The 19485-nt window shown below is 40.7% G+C and overlaps 1 long non-coding RNA gene and 1 pseudogene across 1 annotated transcript in view; both read right to left on the bottom strand.

The window, feature by feature from the left end:
- Window positions 1-1126: 1126 nt before the first annotated feature.
- The window catches only part of LOC108295838, a 61816-nt gene continuing 43457 nt past the window's right edge, over window positions 1127-19485 (bottom strand). The window contains exons 2-3 of the long non-coding RNA XR_001821607.1: window positions 5286-5389; window positions 1127-1604 (exon numbers count right to left, since the gene is read on the bottom strand). This is a non-coding gene — a long non-coding RNA (uncharacterized LOC108295838). The remainder of the gene's footprint in view (window positions 1605-5285; window positions 5390-19485) is intronic.
- LOC108295825 lies at window positions 9752-11132 on the bottom strand (annotated as a pseudogene).

Genomic DNA, 19485 nt, shown 5'->3' with positions numbered 1-19485 from the left:
TAGTTCAAGACCAACCCTTATTTTCGGTAAAGACAACATAGATGAGCATGGAGTTTGGAATCAGAAAATAACAGTTCTAATGCAGAGACAGGTCTTCGATAAGATTGGATGAGCTCAGGGATTTGAAATGGTTTGCTGGGGATTTTTAGAGGCACCAAGGAAATAACTGAGAGGGCAAGGGGAAGCCAGAACAGAGAGAGCGTGGGTCTGCATCTCAGCTTCCGGGTGCTTCTCTGCTTTATTGTGATCTACTGTGCTTCTCAGGAAGATACTGGTTAAGAGAGGTTTAATATAGCTCTAATAGTTTATGACTTAATTATTTTACCCTTAACTGTGAAAAGGTTTTATCTGACCCTGAGCCACCATTTTTTTCACCCATTTTTTGGGAGGAGACAGAAACATGGCTTTTAAAAATCAGAACCTACCTGGGCTTGGATCTCACTTTTATTTTGGTTAAATGAAAACCCAACAAATCTCAACATGCTAGAATATCTAATCATCCCATAAATAAAACTCTGCCAAAACTTCTATTGCTTGTAATTGTAGAAAGGGATTTCCAAAGGAGTTCTCTATATATTGAAAATTAGTGTCTCATTATATATATTTTTTATGTAAATGTATATATAATGGGATATTAATTTATATATCATATATAGAGAACTCCTTTGGAAATCCCTTATATATATCACAATAGGATATATGTTATATATTATAAAATATATATAATGGGATATTTGATATAGATATTTTAGTAAGGAAAACAGTTGAGATGTTGAAATGGGCTCAGAGCAAAAAATGAGTGACTATTCTGTCTAGCTCATCTGTCTCTTGTTCATAGAAATGCAAATCAATTGTGACTGGTGGAATGCAACCGATTATTGTCCCGTGGATAGACCATCAATTTGTACATTCATTTCAGATTCCTAATTTCCTACATATGCCTCTGATTTTTATACCAATTGTAACATTTTACACATTCCCTTATTAATTAATAAGCTAAGTCTTTGACACCTGTTCATTTTATATCTATATAAAATTCACAATTATATCATGTCTTAAAAATTATCTTAATAGTTTCAAAGACATCTTACTCTTCTAGCTTTGACCAGAAAAATGAGAAAATGAAGAGAGAGAAAGTACATTACATTTTTATAAGGTTTTTGGCTCGAAAGAGACATCACAAATTGCCATTTCCCGTCTCTAATTCTAACAAGAATGAAGCATATAAACCCTGGGAAAATCTCAAGTTATATCTTTTGGTTTATAATGAAGATGCCTAAGGCTCAGGAAAGTAAGAGACTACAATAGTTAAAATCTGGGGAAAAAATCATGAATTTAAAAATGTTTTTCCTCTGTGTGTCTTTAAAACATAAATATAGAAGATTTATTGTGTAAATCAACTGTTTGTTCCTTCTGACCGCCCTGCTTCTGGATCATTTTCCTATAGGATCCCACAGGCCACTGTTTTATGGATGTATTTGTGGACACATCTGGATGAGCAGAGCAGGATGGTCCAGTACGGCCTCCTTAGACAGGACAGCCAGCCAGCCTTGCCATAGATCTTTCCATTATCCATGGTGTCCCTCTTGCTCAATGATGTGCAGCTGAAGGAATTGTTTGGGAGAAATGAGACCCAAGGGAGAGCAAAGGAAACTCAACATTGTAAATTAAGAGAGACACTCATGGCCTTTCCAACCAGAGGAAAATAAACAGGGTTACAATGAGAACACGAAAATCTGTCTGGAAAATCCAGTATACGCCCAGAAATCTAGTTTTCTTCCAAAAGACCGATATATGAAGATTTAATCATTCCCCAATATAGTAACTGACACATTAAAATAGAATTTCATAGAATTAAAGGAGAAAGAAATTTAAAAATTATCACATATCTGTAAATGGAAATATGGAAAGAGAACAAATATGTGGGATAAAACATTTTTTAGAGAAATAAATTGTAAGCAAAAAAATCAAACTTTTTCCTTTAAAATTTTTTTCATTGTTAGACTAGGGAAATGACAGTTGCATTCTAAGTAGTAGTATTCGTAACAAGAGTTCTATACCACTATTTCTTTTAGTTTTGTGTTTCTCCTGTTAAATCTAGGGTCTTAAACTATCTCTAAAACAATTGATCACTAATGGCCTATAAAAACATATGTAGTATTTATTCCTGGGGATATTCTTTCCAGAAGGCTGAAATTTCTTATATAGAAAGAATTATTCACAACCATTGGTTAACGTAAAAATGCAAAACTAAGATAAAGCTCCCATATGTAAAGAAAAACTGAGATTTTTCTACCTATTCAATAGTAAAGACTAATTTGTTGTTGAGGCTTTAAAATATGCAGGGCACAGGAGCACTGAAAGGTATCGATGACATTGACATCCAATGTAGGAGAGTGACCTGGGAGTCTAAATACACTTCTGGAGGGCAACATAACAATAGTTATGACAACCCTTAAAGATTTACATCATTTTTTAATCTAGCAATTTTCACTTCATGAAATTTGTCCTAGGGGAAAAAAAAGTATAGACATGCCTAAGGATTTAGCAGTGGGATTGTTTAACACAGTTTAGATTAAAATTGAAACGAATAAGAACAGCCCTACAGGATTAGAGTGCACATTACTGTACATCTGTCTGATGAGCTTGAAACATCCATCAGAAGTAATGTTGGGGAAAAATTTTAATGATATGAAAAGCAAAAGTTACAGGTTCACGATATATTTTAAGTGGAATAAAGCAGATGCAGTGTGAGTGTGTGTGTGTCCACAATGCATGTGGACACACACTTTTATGTTTATTTATTTCTATTTACTTGTATGTGGATAAACATCAAAATATTTACCATATTGAATTCTGGGAGACATAAATACAGATTTTTCAAATTGTTTTATATTCATTTTGAAAAATTTGTAAAAATATTAATTGTAGCAATAAAAAAGGTTTATTTCCATATTGTAATTTATTTTTAAGGTAGAGGGACTGGAAGGAAACTTTGTAAAGACCTATAGATGTGCCTAGTATTTATATTCATAACTGAATTGAAACTTTATCTGAAGCATATAAATAAGGTATTCTTATTTTATTTTAATATATGATCTCATGGTGACTAAGTGGTGCTCAATGGCTTGCTTAAGGATGCTACAAGTAAGTGTTAGAGCTGATAGTTGATCCTGGTCTGTCTCCAAAGGCCTTTACTCTCTATTTAAACCTTAATCTTTTAAATGTCTTGGATCAATCAAACTAACAGCATAATTATAAGTAAGCAAACCTAAATCTGTAAGTAGATCGACTTAAACATTATAAACAGTTGTGATTAAAGTGGATATTAAAATATACCTAATAGACATGTTTCAAGGATTAGGAAGAATGAAAATAGTTGGAAACTCAATATTTCACCGTGACCTCTATGAAATCCCTATACACTCCTGGCATACACACCCACCCAAGTGACAACAACTGCATTTTACCATTTTTACCAAGAACACCATCATATTCATGTCTGCAGTATGCTACCGCTTATAAAAATTGCTTTAACTATTGGTCCTTGTATACTGACTGCACTCTGTAGTTGACACTGGCTAAATAAAAATGCAAATGGCAAGTGCTTTATTGGTGACATTTCCAATCCTTGACTACCATCCTCGAGTGGACCAGTAGCAATTCATGGGGATCACTCATTCCCCTACTCATTTCCCTCCCACTATCTCTATCCCAAATATACCAGACCTTCTTCCCTTTTATCAAACCCAACACCTCTCCCTACTTTTCACTCTCAACTAATGACTCTGCCTCCTATTTCGCTGAGGGTGGAGAAAACCATGAGGGAAACTTCTGTACTTCTTTCTCTACCAAATTGCCCAACTGTGCTCTCAGCCCTGACTCAGCTTTTCTTCCTGTTACCATGCATGGAAATTTCTGATGCTTCTAGCTAAAGCCAAATTATCACAGAAATAAGGATACTTCACATTTCTCCTCTCTACTACTAGCTAAGACACCCTTATTTCCTCTATTAAAAAAATCAGAACAAAAAACACTTGACCCTACTTCTCCCTCCGACAACTCTGCCATTCTTCTGCTCCCCCTCTAAAACAAAACTTAACAATTTGTCTCTACTTGCTGTTTCTAATTTCTCCATCTCATTTTCTCTTGAACTTAGTCCAATCAGCACTTTCCCTCAATGCTCCACTGAAGATGCTCTTGTACAGATCATAGCTATATGGATTGATTCAATCCTAGTCCTCATCTTATCTAGCAATCAGCACCTTTGACAGAGCCCATCATTCTTTGTACCTTAAAGGTCATTCTTCCACCCATCACTCTCTTCTGGATTTTCTTCTGTCTCACACTGGCTTCCTCTCAGTCACCTTCTCTTTCTCTATTTGTCTTGCTAATCTTTGATCTGTAGAATATCCTGAGATGCTATTTTTGGCCTCATTTTCTTCTATCTACAGTAATTCCCTGGGTGATATCATCAATGTCATGACTTCAGATTTTGTCTATATTCTTATTACCTCCAAATTTATAATCCTTAAAGAGGTTCGCTCCCTAACTTGGGCTCTCTACTGGACATGTTTCCTAAGTTGTCTAACAAGCACTCCACGTTTAGCATGCGTAGGGATGGAACTCTATCAATTGATACCCTATCCTGCTCCTCCTGAAATCTGTCCTAGATCATTAATGTCATCTCCAGTCTCCCAGCTGGGACACCCCTCCTTCTTGCACTTCTCTCATGCAAATACTGTTTCCTCAGCCTACAGAACATTTCTCCACAAATCAGCCACATCCCATCACCTCCATAATGACCACCCTGATTCGAATCATCAGCATCACTTAACTGGAATCATTTCACTAATTTGTAGCAAGTCATATGGATTCTGCCATTTCTACAGTTCATCTTCATCATAAAATCGAGTCATTCTAAAATACTTGTACTCAAAATTCTTCCTATTACTTCCCAATGCTATCCTCTCCCTATCTCCCTAATCTCATCTCTGCCCCTGGCTCACTTCACCCTGACCACACTGGCTTTATTCTGATTCCTAGAAGGTTCCAGCCTTTGCCTGATGTTGGGGCTTGCATTTGGGATCAGGAATACTCTATTTCTGGAATATCTCCTCCCAGATTCTGTGGGGCTTGCTTCCTCCCCTCCACCAGGTCTTTGCTCAAGTACCACTCCCCTATTTTAAAGCGAAATGCTTTCCCATTCCAGCATGCTCTTTCCTCATTATTATGCTTCATTTTTTTTCTTTAGTGCTTGTACAACCTACCACACTATACTTTACTTACCTATTATCATCTGTCACCATCTGCTAAAATGAATGTCAGGGAGGGTGGGAACTTCTGTTTTGTTCATTATCTTGGCTCCCTTGGCTGGACTGAACATTACCTGGCAAAGTATACACTCAATAAATATTTGTTAAATGAATACATGGGTACATGGAAAATAAAAACACGTTCCTGTATACACGCAATTGATTACAATTGTGTAAAGATACTCTAAAAGGTAGCAGAGATTAGAATAGGACCCTAGTAATGGAGTGAACAGTGTACAAACAAGATTTTTACTGCATATGCATATATATATTTTAAGAGACAGGGTCTTGCTTTGTCATCCAGGCTGGAGTGCAGTGGCCACTGCACCCCTCATCATAGCCCAATGAAGCCTGAAACTCCTGAGATCAAGAGATTCTCCTGGCTCAGCTTCCCAGGTTGCTGGGACTATGGGCACACACCACCATGTGCCACGAATTCTGTATTTTTTACTGTTTGATGGTTGGATTATGTAAATATATTACCAATTTAAAAAAGTTATCAAAGGAAGAAAAGAGGTCTACTTGTCAGTCTTCTGATGCAGCAAGATCGCCAGAGCTTTGGTAGATTGGATACTTGCCTCACTGTGTTTACATTTATTTACTCAAATCCCTATTGTTTTCTACTTCACCTTCATCATATTTTCTCTGAAACCTTTAGCCACTGCTTGGTGCATTTTCTTTGCTACTCTGACTGCACACTCTCAGTACCCAAATCACAAACTTTCTGCAAGAACATCATTAGGGCCTTTGTCGGTTAACAGTCAATTGAGATTACTTTTCTATTTCCACTTACTTAACAAAAATTGCTACTGCAGCTTAATCAAAACCCCATCAAAGCCGTTCCAGTGGATTTAGAGGAGATATTTATTTCCACAAAACACGAGATGGTTTAGAAAATCAAATAATTCAGCAAAGATCCTATTTGGATGACTAACAGGCAAAACCCAACATTTATTCAATCCCTACTATGTGCCTGGCAGTGACCCAAGAACTTTGCTATGAGCCACTTTACATCACCAAGATGTCACTGGTTTTAGCCCCAGAAATGACCCTATCTGAACAATTCCTACAGATGCTTCATAATTTAGTTCCGCTGCCACCTCCTTTGAGAGGTCTTCCCTGATGCCTGCATCTGATTTAGTTTGTCTTTCTATGAGAGAAACCTATCTTTAATTCTTAATTGCATTATTCATGTGATTTTTCTTTTGCATTTTTTTTCATTCTATGTGCCTTGGAGGCAAGGATTTCCATGTGTTACTTGGTGCAATCTCTCCAGTGCCTGTCATGGTGACTTGCCCATAACAGATGGACCATGAAACCTTTTTGAATCAATAAGTAAATTAATTAATAAATTATTTACTATTTTCCATCTTTCGATTCTTTAAAAAAAAGACAGAATTACCCAGAATTACCTTGCAGTGGATTATTTTGCCTTGCAATGGGTCAGCAAAACATAGCATGTCTTTAAGAATTGAAACAAATGCTAAAGAAATACTAAAACAAATGCTAAAATCAACAAAAAACATTTCCCTATCCACAAGGTGCCTGGCATGGATGTGAAAATGAATTCACAGCAGAACATGGTGCTTAAAAATAAAAAATCCCAGTGTAAAATGAAACATTTTCTTGACTGACTAAGTTTTCAGTTCTATGATTAAAATACCCTTCATATCTGAGAGAGGAGAGGAGAGAAGCCAAAATGCAAATGTCAAGATAAAATTGCTTATGAAAATGTAGAGTTTAGTTTACAACATCCTATGGAGAACAAAAGTGTCTCTCTGAGTGGTACCCAGCAGTGGAATTAAGTTATGGCCATTATCTCATGGAAAAGCTTAAAATGTGTCTGACAAGCCGGATCTCTCAATGAGAAGGGGCAGAGGAGGTCAAAAACCTCTGAAGGAACCTCATCAAAATGAGAGTGTATTCAAAAAACAACAAAAAGCCCAGGCGCAGTGGCTCATGCCCGTAATCCCAGCACTTTGGGAGGCTGAGATAGGTGGATGGCTCAAGGCCAGGAGTTGGAGACCAGCCTGGGCATCATGGCAAAATCCCATCTCTACAAAAAATACAAAAATTAGCCAGACATGGTGGCACATGCCTGTAGACCTCACTACTACAGAGGCTGAGGTGAGAAGGTCACTTGAGCCTGTGGGGTCAAGGCTGCCGTGAGTTGTGATCATGCCACTGCACTCCAGCCCAAACAAGAGCGAGACCCAAAAACCAACAAAAACATGTGACACGCGGGAACATTTCAGCCCCTATCTGTCTCTTTGTGTGTGTCTTCCTCTGTCTCTTTCAAACACACACACAAATACACACACATACAAAATACATTCATACATTCATGCCATTTTTTTTTGGTTGCCACATAATATGCAATGCTCTTGGTATTCTAGCTGACCCTAGGTGACAATTAACAGGAGATGAAAGAGAATAAGGAAGAGAAGGAAATGGAAAAGTGGAATGAGGAGGACGGACACGAACACACACACACACACACACACACACACACACACACACACGGCATGCAAGTACACACATACACAGTCTCATTTGTTTTCCCAACAATATCACTAGATTGAAAGAAAGGATGGGGATTGCTATGATCATTGCAAGGACATAAAAACTGACATAGGGAGAAGCTAAAACAATGAAAACAAGGTCAACACCTTGGACCAGGAACCTTCTGAAACCTAAGCTATAGATTTCATCAAGATAAGAATGTCAAATATTACATTTTCGCTAAGAAGGATTCCCACTATTTTCCACATGCAGTTGCACTGATCGTTTTAAGTAAAATAATTGTATATGTGCAGAGGTCCTATATAGCTTTTCTAAAATTTGACAATACTACTAAAAACTTACTTGAAAATCCAATAATAGCACTTTGGTTTTTACCCAAAGCAGTGGAAAACTTATGTCCCTACCAAAATCTGCGTGTTTATGGTAGCTTGAATCCTAATCGCCGTAATTTGCAAACAACCAATATATTCTTCTATAGACAAATGTATAAATAAACTATGCTACATCTAAGCAGTGGAATATTATTCAGTACTAAAAAGATAAATAAGCTATTGAGACATGAGAAGATGGAAGACATTAAAATGCATATTACAAGTAAAAGAAGCGCATCTGAAAAGGCTACATACTGTATGATTCCACTATATAATCTTCTGGCAAAGGAAAAGCTATGGAGACGGTAAAAAGATCAGTAGTTGCAGCTGGGCCTGGTGGCTCACACCTGTAATCCCAGCACTTTGGAGGCTGAGACAGGTGGATCACGAGGTCAAGAGATTGAGACCATCTTGGACAAATGGTGAAACCCTGTCTCTACTAAAAATACAAAAATTATCTGGGCGTGGTGGCACACGCCTATAGTACCAGCTACTGGGGAGACTGAGGCAGGAGAATCACTTGAACCCGGGAAGCAGAGGTTGCAGTGAGCCAAGATTGCACCACTGCACTCCAGCCTGGTGACAAGGTGAGACTCCCTCTCAACAACAACAACAAAAACTTATCAGCGGTTGCCAAAGGTCAGGGGGAAATTAGCGATAAATGGGGAAGCACAAATAACTTTTTAGGACCATGAAATTACCCTGTATGATACTATAATGGTTAATGCATATTATTACACATTTGTCGAAACCCACAGAAAGTACAATACCAAGAGTGAGCCTTCTCGCAAACCACAGACTTGAAGTGATAATATGTATTAATGTAGGTTCATCAGTTATAACAAATCTACCACTCTAGCGGAGATTGTTGATCGTGGGGGAGGCTCTGCATGTGTGGAGGCACGGACTGTGTGGGATATCTCTGTACCTTTCTCTCAGTTTTACTGGGACCTCAAAAGTGATCTTTTAAAAAGTCATCTTTTTAAAAGTGAAAGCTAAAAGAAAAATAACATGAAGCTAAAACGTTTCCAAACTGTCAATAATATCTCTCTCTCTCTCTCTCTCTCTCAGAAAGATGCCAGCTCTTCTTACCAGGGAAGCGGGCGTGCGCACGCACGGACCGTTGGACTGGGCCCTCGGAGTTGAGTCCTGGTACTCGACACAAGAACACGGCGGCCTCTGGGGAGGCTCTGGTAGGTTGACCCCTGCTGCTTCCCGGCTCAGGGCTTGCTCCTCTCACGGAAGATGCGGGGCCCCAGGTGCTGACGACTGGGAGCGCTGACCCGCCTCCTCGTGGCAGCTGCGCCGGAGCGCTGGGCACCTCACCTGCTTCCGGGCTCGCGGCGGTCAGGGTCAGCATCGACTCCACGGATTGGCACATTCAGTTCTGAAGGAATACTAACTGCGTTGGGTGCTCTGGCGACATTGTTTGCACTGTTTCTACAACCAGACAGCTTTTTAGATTAAATTCGTGCCCAAACTAACACACACGAGAAAGAGCTGCAGCTGCAGCTCCTGGGTCGGTCAGGCGGGGGAACAGCTCTACCGGAAGAGCCTGTGTGTCCTGAGCAGGCGCCCTTCCTTGCTCAGCAGGGCGGTCTGGATGTGCTCAGGTCTGCAGGGGGGCAGGTCGGTCAAGTCGCCCAGGGCGGCCACTGCCGGCTTCCCTCGGAGCACCTTAGAAGCAACCCTCGTCAGGTCTTCCGGCGTCACGTTGCGGAGGAGCGTGCGCAGCGCCTGCGGCAGCTTTCTGAACTGAACGGCCAGCACCTGCTTCCCCAAATCCTCAAAATATCACAGGCCTGGACTCCAGGTTCGTCATGAGCATGGACGTCAGCTGCGTCTTGGCTTGCTCCAGCTCCACCGCGTCCACGGTTCCGCCCATGAAAATAAACTCCTTTGTGATGATTTCTACCATTTCTCCTGGGTAGGCGCTGGCATGGATGCACAGGAGGCCAGTGTCCTCGTAGCTGTGGCGGTAGAAGGTCGCGTTATACATCCAGCTGTGCCTGTTGAGCACGTTGAGGTAGGGCCTGGAGAACATGCCCTTGCCAGGCCCACCAGCCGAGAAGGAGCCGCCTCTGCCCATCATCAGGTTCAACACAGCGAAGGGATGAAGTCCTCTTCCAGGAAGGAGCAGCTCTCCAGTCCCACCATGAGGTGCGTGAGCTCGGGGAGGGGGTTCGGGCCCAGGGTGACGTTGGACGTGTCTCTTTCTAGCTTGGCAATACCTCCCCCACCCCACCCCCAGTGTACTGGGCCACAGATCTATCAATATCCACGGCCTCCGCGCTCCCCTAGGCCGGCTGGACCCCGAGGATGTACTTCCGGGCACATTCCCCCAGAAGCTCATGCTCCACACCCTTGCCGCCCAGCGCCACGCGGTGGGTGGAGTGGGGGGGAGGGGTCGTAGTTTGTCAGAGCACACTTCTCGATTGATCTTTGCTGTGTCTTCTGTGGGGCAGAAATGGTGGAGGCCAACTGTGTTCTGCCTGTAAGCCACTTCATGTGTCATCTTGGTGGGGAGTGGCTCTGGGTCAGACCGCATGTTCAGGTCCTCCTGCTCAAACTGGACCACCATCCGCGTCATCTCTACTTCTTCATCTGTTAGCCGGGGCTGCGGAACCACATCAGCCAGTAAGCTAACCACCGTGTCCAAGCCTTTGCTATCAGCAGACACAGCATACGTGGCGGTGTCTTTTTATGCCTGGCAGTCACAAGTACCCCCAAGCTTTTCCATTGTAAGCATAATTTCATCTTTGCTGTCAAATCGAGCAGTAGACGAAAATGCCAATTTTTCCAAAAAGTGATCAATGCCACTTAGATATTTTGCTTCATATCTTGATCCTGAATTAATAAGAATTCCTACTGAACAAAACTATCCAAACTTATTTTGAGATGCCACGCGAAGCCCATTATCCAATGTGGTTATTTTGGTTTCAAACTTTTCCCTTCCATCAACTGTAGCAAAACCAGGCTTGGGTACCCCAGGTAAGGGAGAAGAGAGGGGATTGTTGGGCAAGGCGCCACCACTACTAAACTGTCTGTCCGCAGCAGGTCCAAACCTCAGCTGGCAGGAGCCCCAAGAACCCCAGCCGCCTTCTTGAGTCTCCACCCACTGCTTCTTTCTCTGTTCTTTCAAAAGGTGACTGTGACAGGACTAGGCTGCCAAAGACTATATGTAGCCAAAATAGGCCGGATGAGGTGGCTCACGCCTGTAATCCCAGCACTTTGGAAGGCTCAGGTGGGCGGATCACGAGGTCAGGAGTTCGAAACCATCCTGGCTAACACAGTGAAACCACCGTCTCTACGAAAAATGCAAGAATTAGCCTGGAGTGGTAGCAGGCGCCTGGAATCCCAGCAACTCGGGAGGCTGAGGCGGGCGAATCGCTTGAACTTGAGAGGCAGAGGTTGCAGTGAGCTGAGATGGAGCCACTGCACTCCAGCCTGGGCGACAGAGGGAGACTCAGTTCTCGAAAAACGAAAAAAGGAAAAGAAAAAGTATATAGAAAAACAGTAATAGATGTCAGGCAGTTAATTAGAAAACATTGCATTTTTCTAAAGGTTGTGATACTTACATTTGCCAACCTTTAAACTTTATAATGTACCATGATTTATTTTCTTTTTCTAAATAAACATTAATTTTAGTACCTAACAGCAGCACATAAAAATCAAGTTGCCCCTGTAGGTAGCAGACCACCCTCACGGAGCTTTGTCTTCTCCAACAGTCCACAGGATAGAAATGCATATATGCATTTGAATGATTCCTTTTAAACTTCATGTGGTATGGATAGAGGGTCACATATCCTGCTCTGTAAAATCAGCCTTCCTCAGGAAGATCTATAAGGACATAGTAACTTAGATCATCACAACTTCCTTTAGAATCTCTTATCCCTGTGTTGTACTTGCCTCTCTTGGTTCTTGACTTTGAATTCTCACCACGTCTCTGGCATCCACTTCATTTGGGATGCGGCATCTCCTACCCTGACGCTGGTGCTGCCCATTAATTCTCTACAATTTTCTCTATTGTGTCCCTGGTCTCAGTCTTTTTGGAGGTGGCCCATTTGCTAGTTTAAGGCAGAGTATGGCTTTGCATAAGCTCAGTTTCAAAATGTAAGCACTCACCAACCCCAAACCCTGAAACTTACCATTCTAAATGGTTAGATGTTAAGTCCTCTTTGCCCTAATAATGAACCTTTATAATCTTGGAGTGGACCTGGTCCACTGCCCAGAGATTATAAGATATATCTGTTCAGATAACAAATTGAATTCTGTTCGTCAGATATCTTTGGTAATCTTAGCTAGCAGATGCCCACTAGGGTGACAGTGGAGGCTGTATTTGTCAGTGTTCTTAGAAAACCAACAGTGTGTGTGTGTGTGTGTGTGTGTGTGTGTGTGTGTGTGTGTGAGAGAGAGAGAGAGAGAGAGAGAGAGAGAGAGAGAGAGGTTTGATAAATTTAATATAAGGAATTGGCTCACATGATTACAGAGGCCAAGAAGTCCCAAGATCTGCAGTCAGATCTGGGGCTGAAGAAACGAGATCCGGAAGAGTCAGCGGTATAGTTCCAGTCCAAATCCAAAGGCCTCAGAACCTGAGGCTGTAACTTCCAGTCCAAAAGTCAGTAGACTCTAGCTCCAAGAAGTGCCAATATTTCAGTCTGAACCTAAAGGAAGAAAAAATGAACAGTGTCTCAGCCCAGACAAGAGGCATTCACCTTCACTTAGAAGAGGATCAGCCTTTACATTCTATTCAATCTTCAACTGATTGGATGGGGACCACCGCATTAGGGTATGCCATCTGCTTTACTAAGTCTACCAATTCAAATGTCAATCTTACCCCCAAATACTCTCACAGGCATACCCAGAATTGGCCAAATACTATTTGGTGCCACTGACTTCTAGTAAATAACACAAACCAAATTAACCATCACAAGTCCACTCCTTGTCAGTTGGGCACCCATACACATCTTTTAAAACCATACTTAATCTCTAAGTAAAGACAATAATAAGGTCATAGTTAGGTTTGGACATGGTGGTTAGCTTACTGGCTGATGTGGTTCTGCAGCCCTGGCTGACAGATGAAGAAGACCTTAAGATACAACTATTGTGTCCTGAAAATGTACAACTGCCTCTCCAGAAAAGGGGGTAAAGTCCTTGAGTGATATTTACTCTTCTGTTTGATGTCCTATAATTTAAATTTTATGATGTAAAATTAGCAATATTTATATACTTTGATATAACATCAATGCATCCTACGTTGCATAATAAGGGAATAAGAGAGGAAAGAGGACAAAAGACAATCGTTATGCACACATACATACATGTACACACACACATTCATAATAAAATAAGGAGAAAATAGTCCTAGCAATAACAGTCCTCATTTCTCTAACTGGTCATGTGGTTGTCGCTGGTATTTATAACCACCTTCTTCCATTACATATTCTTTTCTTTTTTTTCTTCTTGTTAAATTTTGTTAATTTTAAAAAATTGTTTAAATTTCCATAGGTTATTGGGGAACAGGTCATGTTTGGTTAGATGAGTAAGTTCTTTCGTGGTGAATTGTGAGCTTTTTGGTGCACCCATCACCCAAGCAGTATATGCTACACCCTATTTGCAGTCTTTTATCTCTCACTCCCTTCCTACTCTTTCCCCAATCCCCAAAGTTCATTGTGTGTGATTCTTATACCTTTGCAACCTCATAGCGTATTTCTAATGAGTTAATAAAGAAATGATGGCATATATATATATATATATATATATATGCAATGGATACTACTCAACCATAAAAAGGAATGAATTAATGGCGTTTGCAGTGACCTGGATGAGACTGCAGACTATTATTGTAAGTGAAATAAGTCAGGAATAGAAAACCAAACATAGTGTGTTTTCATTTCCACTACTCATTCTGTATTCATTTTACCTTTAGCAGGCACCTCAGCTGGTCATTGTTCTTTACTTGTACGGTGACCCAAGCCATCATTCCTGAAGGGTGTGAGCCATTAGTAGTCCTGCATGGATTGGGTTGTGGTAGTTTTCCATTGACCTTGATCACAAGGCATGGTAATACTGAGAGACACCCTAAGGGATCGCCTGTATTCTAGACATACTCTTTCTTACCTCCATTATGGGGTAGCAGGCCAACTCCCCTTTGATATTCAGGATAAATCACCACAGGCAGAACAGTAACTCCCATCTTTGCCTATTTATTCAGAGGCATGAGGAACCCTAAGTTACTGGAGGTGCTAGTCTTAATTTTCTGTTCAGTAGAATCATTGTTGTATCTCCTGCTGGGAGAATTTCTCCCTTTGGAACTAAGACCTCTAGGCCAGCATAGCATAAAGTCACAGGAACAGGGAGCAAAAATTCTGCTAGATTGTTATCAGGAATAATAGATTGGCAAATGTAAGTATCACAACCTTCAGAAAAATGGTTGGTGCTATTTCTATATCCATCCTTTTATTCCTGGACCCATGAATCTTGGCTTTGAGAGAAACAGTACCAAATATTGGAAACTTATACTGGTAATACAGAGCATTGTGGAGACCTGCCCCAGCCCTGCAAGCGATGCCACCACCTGGTATTGTAACTGAATCTTCAAAAGGCCATTCCACTGTTCCATCAAGCAAGCTGCTTCAGGACAGTGGCTGTTATGGTTTGGATGTTGCCCCACCCAAATCTCCTGTTGAATTGTAATCCCCAATGTTGGAGGTGGGGCCAGGTGGGAAGTGATTGGATCATGGAGGCAGATTTCTCATAAATGGTTTAGTATCATCCACTTAGTATTGTCCTTGCCATAGTGAGTTCTCACACGATCTGTTTGTTTAATAGTGTGTGGCACCTCCCCACTCTCTCTCTCTTGCTCCTGCTTTGGCCATGTGATGTGGCTGCTTCAGCTTTGCTTTCCACCATGATTGTAAGTTTTCTCAGGCCTCCCCAGAAGCTGAGCAAATGACAGCATCGTGCTTCCTATACAGCCTGCAGAACTGTGAGCCAATTAAACCTTTTTTTCTGTATAAATTACCCAGTCTCAGGTATTTCTTTATAGCAATGCAAAAATGTACTTATACATTTTTGAGAGAACATAGCCCAGTGAATTCCATGAGTTTGGGTCTACTGTCACTCTTCATTTGCTGTGAAGTGAGTTCCTTGAAGAAGCAACTTTGTAGGGAATACTATGATGGTGGATAAGGCATTCTGTAAATCCCCAGATGGTAATTTTGACAGAAGTATTGCCTGCAGAGAAGGCAAATCCATATTCAGAGTAACAGTCTATCGTAGTAAGAACAGAACATTATTCCTTTCATGATGGAAGTAGTCAAATGTAATCAACTTGCCACCAGGTAACTCACTGGCCACCCCAGAAAATTATGCCATATGAGGAACTCAGTATTTATTTCTGTTGCTGGCAGACTGGACACACAGTGGTGGCTATAGCCAGGTCAGTCTTGGTGAGAGGAAATCCATGTTGTTAAGCCCATGCATAACCTCCATCCTGGTCACCAAGGTCACCCTAAAGGGGCGACTGGGAGAGAAAATGACTTGCATTCACAGAATGGGTCATCCTATCTACTTGAGTATTTAAAATTCTCCATTGCTGAGGTCACCCTTTGGTGAACATTCACATGGAAACAAATATCTTCATGTTTTTTGCTCAGAGAGTTCTATCCAGATACTACTTTTCTTTTTTTTTTTTTTTTCCAATAGTTTTCTAATTATGTGTTTTCCAAGTCCTTAACCATCTACCCACACCATTGGCTACAGCTCATGAGCAGTATAATCACATATCTCACCATTTCTTCTTAGCAAAATGAACAGCCAGGTTCCATCTCTTGATACCAACATCTACATTAGTCTGCTTGGGCTTCTATAATAAAACCTCATAGATGGGTGGCTTAAAGAACAGAAATTTATTTTCTTACAATTCTGGAAGCTAAATGTTCAAGATCAAGGTTCTGACCTATTTGCTTTCTGATGAAGGGTGTTCCTCCTAGCTTGCAAATGGCTGCCTTCTTGCTGTGTCTTCCCATGGCCTTTCCTTGGTGTGTGTGTGTGTTTGTGGCAAAAGAGAAAAATATTTTCCTCTTCCTTCTCTCTTTTTTTTTTTCTTTTGAGGCAAAGTTTTGCTCTTGTTGCCCAGGCTGGAGAGCAATGGCGCTATCTCCACTCACCACAACCTCTACCTCCTGGGTTCAAGTGATTCTCCTGCCTCAGACTCCCAAGTAGCTGGGATTACAGGCATGTGCCACCATGCCCAGCTAATTTTGTATTTTTAGTAGAGATGGGGTTTCTCCATGTTGGTCAGGCTGGTTTCGAACTCCTCACCTCAGGTGATCCGCCTGCCTCAGCCTCCCAAAATGCTGGGAGTATGGGATTACAGGCGTGAGCCACTGCACCCGGCCTCTTCCTTCTCTTGTAAAGCCACCTCCTATTAGATTAGGGCTCCACTCTTATGGCCTCATTTAACCTCAATTACTTCCCCAAAACTGTATTTCCAAATACAGTCATGTGAGGGCTTCAACATAAGAATTTGGGGGAATGCAATTCAGTCTATTGCAGGAGCATCCAGTCCTAGATCTCTCCCTGACACCTGAAATTAAGTCAAGATGTGACCTAAGAACCCTCCACTTTTCCCAGTGATTGGAAGGGCAAACTGCCACATGCTGGGACTCAGCAATGACAACAAGGCTAAGACTGTTGCAGGCCTGTAGGACTATGGAAGAACTGGCTGCAGTTGCCAGGGCCAGGGCCTATAGGTGTATCTGTCACCTTATCATCAGAGCTCTGGCCTCTGGGTGTCCTTTCCTGCAGGGACCCTGGAGGTCAGATGCCAGATCTGTGACAACCGAAGAACCATGAGGGGAGAGAGAGTTGCTTGCAGAGGCTACATAATCCTCAGGCCACAGACAGAACTGTCATCTTTTCAGCTGACATGCATACAATTCCTGCTATAACAAATCCCCTTTCAGTTAAAAATAATAAATCTCCTTTGCTTCAGGAATAGTCCTTTGGGATTTCTGCTTTTGCTTTCAGAAAATGCATATGAGAAAAATTGAAACCACATGGTTTGGTGAGAAAAAGATAGGCTAAATAATTAGATAAGACTTGATCATCTAGCAAGCAGGCTAAAGACAGGATAGCAGGCTTGTGTTTCAGACTAGAAACACTTTTCTTTGGTGGGGATACAGCAGACCCAGACACGTTCATTCTTCCCTTTCCCCGAGTTTTGCCATGCCTATTTCTCAGAGGCGCTGGTCCTATGTTTAATTGTCTTCGGGCTTCATTCTCAGTGGCAAATATCACATTCCAAGTGTTTACCATTTAAGATTTAATATAAATGTGGCCTACACAAATAAAGGGGAAAGGACTATTGAAATAAACTTCTAATAATAGGCTGATAAGGAAAAATATATGTATATATAATCATATATATGAAAATGTATTTTTTTAACCAGAAACTACTTTTCTTTGTTTCCCATAAATGATACACTACATACAGCTTATTCTTCTCACTTTAAATTTGGCCTCTCTTTAGACTCTCATTAACATTCTGTTCTATTCTCTGTCTTCCAGGGGTACAGCATAATGGTTACGTGCATGACATCTACCCTGTGACCTCCTAATTCATAAGAGGCTTTAGCTTCTGCTGGCTGATCTTTGGACAGTTAACTCACTAGATCTAGGTTTTCTGGTCTATAAAAGAGACACTAAAATAATACTTATTACTGTTTCCTCTGAGGCCTACAGATAACTGCTATTCTGTAATTAGGGTACCTCCTATGCAGTAAATGCTTAATAAATGTTATTATTTTTATCTCCCCATGAATGCATCCCCAAGCTGTAAAACAAGGATAATCTTCATACGTATATCACAGGATGATGTATAATTACATGAGTCAATACATGTATAGGTATCTAAAACATTTTTGGACTCAGAGTATACATTCCATAAGAATTCACTATTGTTCTTTTCCCATTTCACCTTGTTCTTAGCCAGGCAATTTATTAGTTTTTAACACACCCTGCTTCTCTTGAATAATTTAAAAAGGGAAATATTTATCGTAGTGAAAGGGCTGCTCGGGTTTCTTTTCCCAGACCTCTCCAAGGCACTGAATATCAAACCTAAGACCTTGCAGCTAATGACAGGAATTAACAGCTCTTGCTCTGAACATAGTTAAAAGAACATTCCTCACACCTAGATCTCACTTCTATCCTCAAATACTTATGTGGTGCACTGCTTACTTCAGAAAAGTAGGTTATACTAGAATTGAAGTGACTTTTCCTGGTTTAAAGACAGTTCACCAAATATAATTCACCAAATAGAATAGAAAGATGAATTTAGGAATTATTAACAACATCAAAAGAGTTTTATAGTGCCTCAAGAACTAGAATTGACTTTATTGAATCTCTGCAACTTAGCTGGGTTTGCATTATTAAATCTTAAATTCTGTGACCAGTTGGTTTTAGATATGCAAAGCTAAGACAGGCAAATCGGTTATTGTTTCTCCTGGAAGGCGAATATGCAGGATTGACTAAATGTGACAGATGAATTCTATTAAATTTACAAGTCTAAGTGAAACTGGCTAGTTTCAATGGAAAAATCTCAATAATTTGAATAATAAATGCTATATTCATCAACTATGGATGAAAAGGAATTTAGAATGTAAATTATTTTAAAGGATCATCATTTCTAGAGCCATGGACTGGTGCACTGGTACATCAACATACCTATTCTAGACAAACCTTCCAAAGAGCAACTATTATTTTTCAATCATCTTGATTCTCTATAGTTTTATTAATGTTCCTGCCTTGATTGAAAGGGTTAGGGAATGGTGGTGGCCAATCTGACAGATGTTCCATAGGGTCAAGGCTGGGGCCAACTCTTACCTAAAACCATGGACAATTCTTCAAAGGTCCTTACAAAGCAGAAGGTAGAAAACAAAGGTTAGAAGGGAAATTTGAACAGATCACTCCATCAAAGAGACAGGCCAGATGAAGTATCAATATTTAAACCTAAAATGCAGAGCTGAGGTCATAGATCTGGGGAGCTAAAGACGCAGGAAACAACATTTCAGGCAGGGAGGGCTGACTTCGATAAATTGTAAAATGTGCTTTTGCCTGTGGAGGCTCCTGGTGTTGTAGATAAAGCTCACATGTTTAATGAACCAGAAATGAAACTGAGACCACCTTGTAAATGTAATCTTCTGAGTGGTAGACATCATGTATCCATGTTCTAACCGGGATCTGTCATGATTCCATTTCTTTTTTTTTTTTTT

The sequence above is a fragment of the Cebus imitator genome, unplaced genomic scaffold (assembly GCF_001604975.1).
Source record: "Cebus imitator isolate Cc_AM_T3 unplaced genomic scaffold, Cebus_imitator-1.0 Scaffold19, whole genome shotgun sequence".
Taxonomy (NCBI): domain Eukaryota; kingdom Metazoa; phylum Chordata; class Mammalia; order Primates; family Cebidae; genus Cebus; species Cebus imitator.
This window is presented reverse-complemented; position numbering and strand designations above follow the sequence as displayed.